Here is a 10,220-nt window from a genome sequence, read left to right as displayed (position 1 = left end):
GTAACAGAGATTAGTGATAAGGGTTAACATTTTCTGTGACCATCAGTTGTCTTAAGGGTTCAAAATATTTGTAAGCTAATAACCATCATGAAGGGTGGAAACTTCTGTAAGGTATCAGCCTCTGTGTTTCTTAAATGTTTTCACAAACACTCTTAGTTGTTTACAATCCATTTTGTCAGGTTGGACTTCAATGGTCACATCATGATTCAAACTGCTTACTCTTGAATGTTCAACATTTAGTTGTTTCTTGTCCCAGCCTTTTGTATTACTTTGTTTTGACCATAGGCAATTTTTTTTCAGAATAGTATGTTACTGTGGACATGAATAATTAGTGTAAATATGTGTATATTGCTTTGATGTTTTGAACTATGAAGTGCTTCTTTATGTTTAGTTTTACACTTCTGGAAACAGCTAAAACTATTTAACTCAATTGGGACTTTAACACTGGTTAAAAGGTTATAAAATTTGATAATATTGTCATGCTTTTGCTTTTGTGTAAATAATAAAATTTATCAGAGAAACTAACTTTAAAATATAATATTTATCAGGAGATTTCAAATAAAACAAGTCAGAACTATTTGTGTGTGTGTGTGTGTTGGGAAAATATTTTATTAATCATAATAAACTTATAACTGCTGCAAAGAAACTGTATAAAATAATTATTTTTCTGGTTGTGTTAGATGTTGATATTTTTCAGTTTGAAGAAATCAAGTATTGTGGAATGTTTTTTTGTTTAGTAACTGAGAAAGATATTTATATGCATTGTACGTTGTATGTTTTTTTTGTTTGTGGGGTACATTTGTTTTCCACGGAATAGTTCATTGTACCTATCTGTCCATACCTGCTGAGTTTTTGGAAGATAGTTTTCAAGTTCGTTTTGTGTGCAAACCAAATAATTTCCATAAAATCAGTTTATAAATCTTTGGTAAATTTATCCTATTTAATAATACCATTTTTTTGCTTGAGTTGTATGTAGAGCAATATTTATATGTTTATGTACACAGTATATTTATTATTTGTTTTGGTTTCTGAAAATATTGGATGGATGAATGGATAGAATACATTAAAAGTTAATTGTACACTTAGTGTTGTTTTGTTAGCTGATGTTTATTTTTAATGTTTTAAAAGTAATTTGTTTGTATTTACCAGTACTATATTATATGAAACTATGTTGTTTTATCCAATAACAAACAAGCATACTTCAATGAGATGTTGGTTGTTGTTTTTTAAGTTAAGAAATAATAATACAGTTGTTAACAGAATGACTAGTACATAGTTTCCAAAAAATGTTTTGTAGATTGTTTTTATTATAGGCTGTGTGTGACTTACAGATATTGCTGTATAGTCACAGTTCTTTGTAGTAACATTTACTATGCAACTCTAGATACATATACTTCTCCCTCAAGTACTTTTGTCAGACATCATTTCATTTGTAGGTCATAAAAACGTGAATATAATCTACAGCCTTTATTACTGTTTGTTTTTAACAACTAAAATAAGAAGACAATTTTTATGATACACTATCAAGATGTTCCTCTCATTTAATACTTCTGCTTATAATGACGTAAAATTATTTTTATGGAAGTAAACATCACAACTTTATTCAACATACATTATTATTGTGGCATTATATTTCTGATTTTATTTCATAACATTCAGTTTGAGATGTTTTAAGGATAGTTTGGTACAGCTGTAGCAATGTATCCTTGTCTGATAAACTTTTTAGTGTTTCTCTTTCTTTTGTTCATGCAATCATATGTCCTAATGTGTTATTGAATACAGTGATTGTGAAGGAAAAAGAAAATTTATTGAATTTTTAACATGATACAGGATATTTGAATATTTTGAGTTTGCTTGAATCATTTCATAATGTTCATTATGAAGAATGAGGATTTAACAATGTGGATTAAACAGAAGTTTATTTATACATTGCTATTTATCTTTAGTTAAGACATTTTACATTTTTGTGTTAGAGATTCCATCTTTTGATTTCCTATCCTATGTTATAATCCTTGTACAAATTTTACAACCCTAATCATTCCCATTTGATGATCATGTCTGTATGTATATCTTCCCCCTTAAATAGCTGATTGGCAAATTGCAAGATTTTGCCCCAGCTGTTATTATCTTTGAAGAAAGTTCACTGAATAAAGTAAATTAACATTTTTCCAGGGATATTTTTAGCATGATACAGCCATGTTCTCAAAGCTCTCTTTGCCTTCAATTGTAAATTCAAGAAGGTTTACTGTTAATAATAGGGATAACACAAGATGAGTCTGTAAAGATATTATATATAATTTTTTTTACTTCTAATAAAAAAATTTCCTTACAAGAAAACGAGGACAGTTTCACACTATTAACTCATCACCTCTTTTGTGTGCCTTTTTTCAAGGAGCTTCCATTAATAAAAAATTAACTTCTCATCCTGAACCTGTAGTGCTGTCATCTAGTGTCATTCTATTCACATTTCTAATATTTTCATTGAGTTTTCTCTTTATTAGAAATTGCTACTTTACTATATTTAACATACATATTGTTTGGAAATATTTTGTAAACTTTAAAAATTTTATGAAATTATTATAAATAATAATTTTTAAAAGCTTATTTATATTATTTACATGTGAAAAACAACGAACATTAACTTTTTTTTTGTTTGTTTGTTTTGGAATTTCGCACAAAGCTACTCGAGGGCTGTCTGTGCTAGCCGTCCCTAATTTAGCAGTGTAAGACTAGAAGGAAGGCAGCTAGTCATCACCACCCTCCGCCAACTCTTGGGCTTCTTTTTACCAACAAATTGTGAGATTAATCGTAACATTATAACTCCCCCATGGCTGAAAGGGCAAGCATGTTTGGTGTGACAGGGATTCAAAACCGCGACCCTCAGATTTCGAGTCAAACTCCTCAACCACCTGGCCATGCCAGTCATGAAGTTAGAGTGAGACTTAAGAGAATTTAAATTAGTTTGGTTCAGAATATCAGTGGGAATGATACAATATTAAAAATAATTATAAATAAATGAATAACATATATTGCCTACAATATTTACAGGGCCATTTTTTCTATTGTTTTATAATTTTAATTTTGTCAGTTGAGTACTTGTAATTAAACCATGAATTATGATGTTCTTGCACAATGTTTGAGGTCCAACAAATAGCTTAATATTTAGTACTAAATATTTCTACTCACAGAATAATAATGTTTGATACTTAGAAGTTTTTACAATGTTAATAAAATGTTTATTTTCTTTCTTACTTATAATATTGTTTGTGGGGTTTATGCAATTTTTAAAGGCATTCTCTGTTGATGTTAATCAGTTTAATATTTTTGAATTATTCTGCATGAAACTTAATTATTGTATCAGTTGGAAGATGAGTATGGTGAAAAGTATACATCATTTGATTAGAATAACCATAATAATTTATTTTAAGTTTATTTTGGGACATTTAATATTTATATGTATCAAAAGCTAGTTTGTATACTTCTAGGGGAACTGTATAGGCCTAAATGGAGAAACTTTGATAGTTATGCAAGTTATACCTTTTTTTTACATTAATGATACATTTGTAAAGGCAGAAATGGAATATCAGTCATCATAGTATTCACATGTGTGTGTTAGTTTGTTATAACTCAAAAAAAGAATTAAATAAAAAAAATGCTGCATTGACTGAAAATATCCCAGGGTACAAGCTACAGTGTGGGATCATAATATGTACCCTAGGGTTTTGAGATGACTTAAGAAATAGGAACCACACTGCAGTGGGGATACACTGTCTATCAGTCTTAACCTCCATTCACCAGTCTCATATAAGAAATAGAGTAGCAACACATACAGAATTAGAAATAGAAGTTAGGACATTGAGACGTGGGTGCTCAAGCCACAACTTCCTACATGTGAAAATGATGTGGGACATCTTTTTACACATAAAAACTACACACATGATTTATAAAATACAATGCAACAACTGTCATGACTTCTACATTGGGGAAAGAAGCATAAAAATGGAAACTAGATTCAAAGAACACAAAAAACTATCTTTGCATGTTTTCAATACGACAAATGTAATAAACACATTATCATAGGAGACTCCCAGATGCTAAGTAGGAAAACAAATGCAAAATACATATTAACACTAATACATATTAACAATTGTGATAAAAATACTGACAGAAACAGGTTACAACTTCATGTTGCATAACAAAAGTGATTAGTGTAAAATGTTTTATAAATTCAAAAAATGAAAATCAAACAAATTCAAGTATTTGGAAAGACTTGAGACCTACTAGAACGATAGCTCTGATGATAAAATGATGCTTTTGAGAAAGTCTTTAAAAGATTTAATGAATGAACATGAATTTGGAAAATGTTTTTCACTGATAAGATCAACAGTAGAGTTGTTTTATGGAGGATTAGACACTTGTTCTGCAAATATTAAGGTTAATTTGTGACACCTTTACCATTTTTCTTATAAGAGCAAAGAAAATTAGCTTATTAAAATATGTTCTGTGATTAAAAAATTTAAGAATGGGTTTTATGGTGAATCAGATCATCTCAGTGCATGCATCGTAAGTATGGTCTTTCACTGTCTTTTCATCCTTACTTTTAGACATGGAATTGGTCTCTGTTGGTACTAAGTTTTGTAGTCAGTGAACAAATTTTCAACATCTTGTACATATGTGAACAACTATTTCTGTCCTTATCATGAAGTTAGAAACAATTAAGGAATGTTATGAAGAAAAAAGTATTTAAATGTGATTGTTTGGAAAGTTTTGAAACATTCTGTTGTGTATTGGGGGGAAGGGAGTTTCTTCTGGAAGTGGAATTTTATGTTTAAGAATTAAGAGGATTTCTTAAACTTTCAGTAGGTATGGATAAGCCTACGCTACATCATACGTATGAAAAAATTGCATTATAAAGGTACTTGTCTCAGTTTATGATGACAGTATTGTTTGTTTATTTAACATAACCTTCCAGTGTACACAAATAATTTGTGGTCTACGCAGAAATGGCTTGAAGTTCCCTCTTCACGTTATTGTAGCATGTATTGTAGTGCCACACTCATGCTAAACAACTGAGAGAACTGTTTAGAACTAGAAAATTTAATTGGTTATGTTCAGACAGTATTTACATTGATTAGTTTTGTGCAGTTTAATCAAAACTATGACTTAATCAATTGTCACAATAATAATAAACTAATTGCAAATAGAGATAACAATTTTCTCTATTTTTGGTAATTTTATTTATCCAAGTAATAAAAATGTTACTTTGTTTGCTTCTGAGCACAAAACTTCATACCTGACAAATTAAATCATGAACATCAGCAGAGATGCCAACCATTATGATTTGAACGTAATCATTACGATGTTGGTGCATACATTACAACTACATGCTCATATAGACAAATATTACAACTTGTTGCAACTCCCAAATTATTATATATTATTTTGGCCAATACAATAAAGTGATAAATTGTTCCCCAGGACTTGAAAGGGGTGAAAAGAAAATTTCTAGTAAAATACAAATAAATTTTGATAATAAATAAAAGACAGTCCAAATGGCTACTTGCAATAATCATGTTTGTGCTTGAAATAATAAAAAATATTTGTATCTCTAACATCTACCAATAGTTTAAGTACAGTGCTTCTCCTACTGGGTACGTGGGGGAATCCATAGTTATGTCATCAGTGTTTGTCAGCCAATCAGTGCTTGTGTCGATGGGTATTTATCATTTTCTAAGCAGCATAGAAACACCAATGCGATCATTCACAAGTTGGAAAAAAAGAGGCCTCGTTTACCAGATTATCTTGTTTCTGGCAAATCTAAAAGGACTGAAACTGTGGAAGGGTTCTGTCTACAATCACTACGCTCAGTCATTTGAAATAGTTGGCATCTCTGTATCAGATAGTATAAAACTTTTAATTATAAATATGCTTTAATGTCTAGTTTATTAACATTCATGGATAATAAAGTTCATTAATCTTTTTAATGCCATTTAAGTTTTTTTAATATATACATTACACATTTTTAATGTGGCTCCCTTTTGAAAATCACAGTATATGTAATTTGATTTGAAATTAGAAACTGGCTGTAAAATTAAATCACTTGAAACCATGACTGGAAAGGCCAACTTCAGGTGCCTAATGCTGCTGTTTGAACTACACATTAGTTATCCTGTCTATAATTTTGCTACACTTCTTTTAAAACATTTTTGTTACTTTCCTTTTTGAAAATGGCCATAACATCAAATAATTTGGAACCAGGATTAGAAAGGCCAACTTCAGGTGACTTATGGTGGTTTTTGTACTTACCTCTTTGTCCTCCTGGTGAGTTACGATAATTACAGTTACACTACAGAAAGTCCTTTACAACTTGAATTACTGTAGTTTTCTCTTAATGTTGTAGACTTGATGTAAACTTTGGTTTTATGCTATTTATGTGTTGTTTTTAAACATTATTTTGTTTTACCTTAATTTCCTTTTATGAATTTTACTAAATTTACTTTTTTTACTGGATGTTTTACATAGATAGCCTAACTGCTTTGTGCTATAAAACTTTAAATCAACCAACCTCTCAGAAACACTTACAAAACTCCCTTGCTACTTCTGATAGATTGTCCTTATCAACAAACATATTACCACTGTGGATATTTTCTTGTGTGATATGTTCTTTGTTACGATACCTTCAAAAGTATACAAATGTCTAGATTTTCTCTTAAAAGCACCTTGCATCATGGAATCGTGCTTAGATGTTAGCTTCAAAACTGGTACTTGCACTATAAGTATCAACAGCATTTTGCTACCGAGTGATTATCTTGTGCTGCTACTAATCTTATTTGTCTTTTTTCAGTTGCTTGTTTCTTGTGTATCTGTTGCCATGAAACTTCCTGGTTTCTGATTTGTGAGGACCATGCTTCATGTCCAAATTAAAATATTCAGGAATTACAAGGGTAATAAACATTTTTGTTAGACTACATGAATAAGTAAAAGTATTTTCTTTGTTTAACACATAGAGTTTAACATTTTTGATTGACTCATCAATAAAAGGTTATTGATACAGTCCATTGAAAGGAAGTAGTAATAAGAAAATCTACATATTGATAATAAGGAGGAATTACAGACAAACTGGGTAAAATTATTAACAAAAAGGATAAAAACAATTGTGGATCACACTGCCATGAAAATGGAATGTAAATAGGGCATTTAAATAGAAAATCTTTTAGCTTTTATACTTTTTTAGTGTTTACTGTGGTTCTCAGAGTTTTTGATAAGACACTGAAAATATAGGGGCTAAGGATTCAAAATATGGAAAAGATTATTTGTAATATTTTTTGATATTTTAAGGGAACATGCTGTCATAAAATTAATAACAGGGAATTCTAGGTGTGATTGATCTGTTCATTTACTGATTTAGCCCTGAGGTGCCTTTCAAGATGAAAATTTCAGTTAGAGTTATTCTGGTAGAAATTATTTTTACAATACTTTCATTCTGAACTGTAGTTGATCATTAGAAAGCACCAAAATATTTAGAGTTGTATCACTTCACTTACATTTCTTATACAACCACAAAAAGCAAATATTTGGCTGTGAATATAGACAGTTTTTCTAAAAGTTCTTTAAACACATTTTAAGGGTGTTGAGTGTTGATATAATTACTAGAACCTTCTTTATTATAAAAACTTTTGTTCTTGAGAATGATTGCATGAGAGATTGAAATGTTGCACTTGTTTTTAAAATATTCCTTCTTACTATAAAAGGTGTAACTTCCAATAATCTTACAGCAGTGTTGGTATTATGAGTATTTATCACATTTTCAAACAATTTTCCCTTTTTATGTACTTGTTAAGAGCAGAATGACTTTATAACACCCTATGTCAAAAGTTTGAATGAGTTATTCATGTTTTTGCACTTGTTAACAGAGTTTTTAGAATTCTTGCACTATCACCAGCAGCACAGTGTGTGGACTTTTAATCCCAGAAAATTGGTTCTGTGTTCTGATACACATGGTGGGTAAGCAAAGATAGCCTATTGTGTATATTTGTGCTTAATTACAAACACATAAATACTTAGAACTCAACAAAACATTTTGTTTCTGAACAGAATTTAAAAAAATTATACAACAGACATAATTGAAACACAAATTAAATTTTTATTTTCTTATTCATAATTGTAAGCAGTGGACAGACATCTATATTCACAAATAATATTATCCTACTAGTAAAATGTGTAAAAAATTGAAATATATAGAGTTGACATTTCAAGTCATTGTCTTAAACTGATGACATTTGAATTCATGTTTGGAAAATTCCTTGTAAACAAATTTTTCAATATTTGTGTACAGTAAGAGATATGATATCAGCTTGGTGAATAAGTATGACTTTTATAGAGATTTCTAAAGCTAACTGTGATAGAAAATTGGCTCAGCTGAGTGCAAACCTAACTGACAGCTGTCTGTTGTTTTCAAGTTATGTTATTATAAGGTTGATAGTGTTGTTACATTTATTAAACAACAACAAAATAAAAATCAAACTTCTTTAAAGCCTCTGTTTGTATGTAATTTTCCTCTAAGTATTGTATAAGAAAGATTTAATACCAAACTTAAAATACTGAGTAACGATGTGTGCTTGTGAACAAATTCTATGTTATGTCTTTTTGTGTAAGTATTAAAATTGATGTGTGGGTTAAAGATAAAAAAGTAGTTATATTTTAGTGTCTTTATTTTTCTTTCAGGTGAATAAAAAGTATTACATTTGTTCAGAAAGTGAGATAGAAAAATAACACTTTCATTTAATATATATTAATTAGAGCATAACCTACTATTTTGTAACTTTGATCTTCATCTACATATTCAGAGTAAATCAATGGATCATTGTGATATAATTTTTGAGCAACAAAATCTTTGAAAATGCAGAATAACTTTTTATAAACAAGTACTTGTGTTGAGCTGTACCTCATGTTTAAATGTTCTAATGCTGTGTTTTTATCACCCAGATAAATCATGATTCTAGCCTATCTAAAAGTTTACATTGGATAATACACTCCTTTCTTACATGTGGTAAAGCAGAATTTTGTATTATATCAGTGGTGTTGTCCCATGACTATCTGCACAAACAGAAACAAGCTTCAACATGCTGGGCATTGTCTATGTGAATTGAACCATCTGCCAAGATTCTGTGATTTTGAATGTATGTGAGGACACTCTTGTAAGTGGAAAGTAAGTTAATTTCTATAGTATTTAGTATCTGCTTAGTTTCATGTAACTTTAATAAGTTTAAACATTTCAAGTAACTTGTCATTCAGTTTGTTGAAAATATTTTGGTACCATTCAGCAATTTAACCAGCATTTATTTATTAGCATGTTAAGGTAATTAAAAAGCAACACTAACCAAAGTGAATAGTGATATTTATATATATATATAAATAGACCAAAATTTCCATGTTAGTCACATACCACACTCTGACTTATTTATTGAGTCTTGGAATTTAAGATGTATTTATTAATAATTAAGTAATTTGCTTAAATTTAAATTATCTAAGTTTTGAATAAGGCTTAATAGGAACTGAGAATGTCTTTCTATATGTATATTTTAATTTACAATACATTTTCATACTCCTATCATTTTATAATAAGTGAATATTGTTTTTGACTTTTTTCATCTTCAGTTTAACATGTGTAAAGAATAGATGTAGATGACTTAATACAGAGAAAAGTGATGGAATGTGGAAATAAACATAATACATTGAATAGTTATATCTTTGATTCTCTGTAAGTACTGACCTCCACTAGTGCAAACAATAACTAATTTCATAAACCAATCACACTGATATAAAAATAAGTCTTGGTGGTACCTTGCCTTTGTTTTTTTAAATTTTAACATTGTGCCCTCTTGTCATAATGGGGTATAAACATTGTTTAATGAAATTTAGTCAACTTATTCTAACTTTGGTAGTGAGGAAAGCTGAAGAATACTAGTAAATAAAAGGCTGTTACTGATGGAATTTTGGCAAGCAATAGTTTTAACTTTGTTGTATACATTGATCAAAGTGAAAGAAACTTAAAATTTAAAATGAATAAACATAAGTAAAGTGTTGAGAAAAAAGGTAAAATTCAACATTACGTGAACATGCATATCGTATCAGTCTTATCATTTATTGGAAAAGAACTGTTATTTTGGATCAATTGAATGAAATAACAGCTGGAAATATCGGATAATTTACGAAAGAAA

At 29.4% G+C, this 10,220-nt stretch overlaps 1 protein-coding gene and 1 long non-coding RNA gene across 6 annotated transcripts in view; both read left to right on the top strand.

The window, feature by feature from the left end:
- The window catches only part of LOC143242663 (dynein axonemal heavy chain 7-like), a 619,118-nt gene that overhangs the window by 189,390 nt on the left and 419,508 nt on the right, over positions 1 to 10,220 (top strand). The window lies entirely within an intron of this gene.
- Positions 7 to 10,220, top strand: part of LOC143242671 (uncharacterized) — a 34,096-nt gene continuing 23,882 nt past the window's right edge. Inside the window, exons 1-3 of one of the 2 annotated variants that reach the window (XR_013023124.1) lie at positions 7 to 6,944; positions 7,914 to 8,000; positions 9,077 to 9,208. This is a non-coding gene — a long non-coding RNA (uncharacterized LOC143242671). The remainder of the gene's footprint in view (positions 6,945 to 7,913; positions 8,001 to 9,076; positions 9,209 to 10,220) is intronic. The other variant, XR_013023125.1, reaches the window with a different exon arrangement.

Source organism: Tachypleus tridentatus, unplaced genomic scaffold (assembly GCF_004210375.1).
Source record: "Tachypleus tridentatus isolate NWPU-2018 unplaced genomic scaffold, ASM421037v1 Hic_cluster_2, whole genome shotgun sequence".
Lineage (NCBI taxonomy): Eukaryota > Metazoa > Arthropoda > Merostomata > Xiphosura > Limulidae > Tachypleus > Tachypleus tridentatus.
This window is presented reverse-complemented; position numbering and strand designations above follow the sequence as displayed.